This window comes from Gadus chalcogrammus, chromosome 8 (genome assembly GCF_026213295.1).
Source record: "Gadus chalcogrammus isolate NIFS_2021 chromosome 8, NIFS_Gcha_1.0, whole genome shotgun sequence".
Classification (NCBI taxonomy): Eukaryota; Metazoa; Chordata; class Actinopteri; order Gadiformes; family Gadidae; genus Gadus; species Gadus chalcogrammus.
The window spans coordinates 27,975,766-27,976,790 of record NC_079419.1 but is presented as its reverse complement, the minus strand read 5'-3'; the positions used below and the strand labels follow the sequence as shown (position 1 = coordinate 27,976,790).

At 41.8% G+C, this 1,025-nt stretch overlaps 1 non-coding gene across 1 annotated transcript; it reads right to left on the bottom strand.

Moving 5' to 3' along the window:
• Nucleotides 1-501: 501 nt before the first annotated feature.
• LOC130388380 (5S ribosomal RNA) lies at nt 502-620 on the bottom strand. Its single transcript, XR_008896412.1, has one exon. It is a non-coding gene; the product is annotated as a 5S ribosomal RNA (ribosomal RNA).
• Nucleotides 621-1,025: the final 405 nt, after the last annotated feature.

Genomic DNA, 1,025 nt, shown 5'->3' with positions numbered 1-1,025 from the left:
GAGCGTCTTTACGTCGTATTTGTATTGTAAAATGTAGGAATGTTACGGTAATGATGATAGCCTAATAATAATAATAATTAATTCATTATATTTATATAGCGCTTTTCAATGACCCAAAGACGCTTACAGAAGGGGGGGACCTAACTCACCACCACCAGTGTGTAGCACCCACTTGGGTGATGCACGGCAGCCAATCTGCGCCAGAACGCTCACCACACACCAGCTTGAGGTGGAGAGTGAGGGAATTGATGAGTCAGCCAATTGTACAGGGGGATTATTAGGGGGCCAGATTTGAAGGAGCCTGGTTGGGCCAGGACACCGGGGAAACCCCTACTCTTTTTTTCTTTTATGACCACAGTGAGTCTGGACCTCGGTTTTACGTCTCCTCCGAAGGACGGCACCTTCCACAGCACAGTGTCCCCATCACTGCACTGGGGCATCGGGATTGATGAGTGAAGGGGCCAGAGGGAAGAGTGCCACCTATTGGCCACCACCCAACACCACTTACAGCACCTGGTATTCCCAGGCGGTCTCCCATCAAAGTACTAACCAGGCCCGACCCTGCTTAGCTTCCGAGATCAGACGAGATCGGGCGTGTTCAGGGTGGTATGGCCGCTAAGGTTGCTCCTCAGTAGCTTTATTATATATGTTATATATGTCAGACGTTTTAAAGTTAGGTGTTGTTGAATGTATTTTTGTATTAATATTTAAATTAAAGTTATGGTTTGTACAATTTAAGTGTTTTTCGTCATGGAACAAAATAGCACCCATGGAGTGTACTAAAATGGTACCAGAAAGAAGTGCATGTGTAGTATAATAGTGATGTATTGTAAGTATATTTCTGTAGTATTTATAAAGTACTTACTAGCAGTAGCCTATGACAGTATTGTACTTAAAATACCCTTAATATACGCTTCCACTTTACATTATAGTATAATAACTACTTTAAGTACATGCCTTTGATGCTTAAATTGTGATACAAATGTACTATAAATCAATATTAAATACTTGTATTAACATAATGG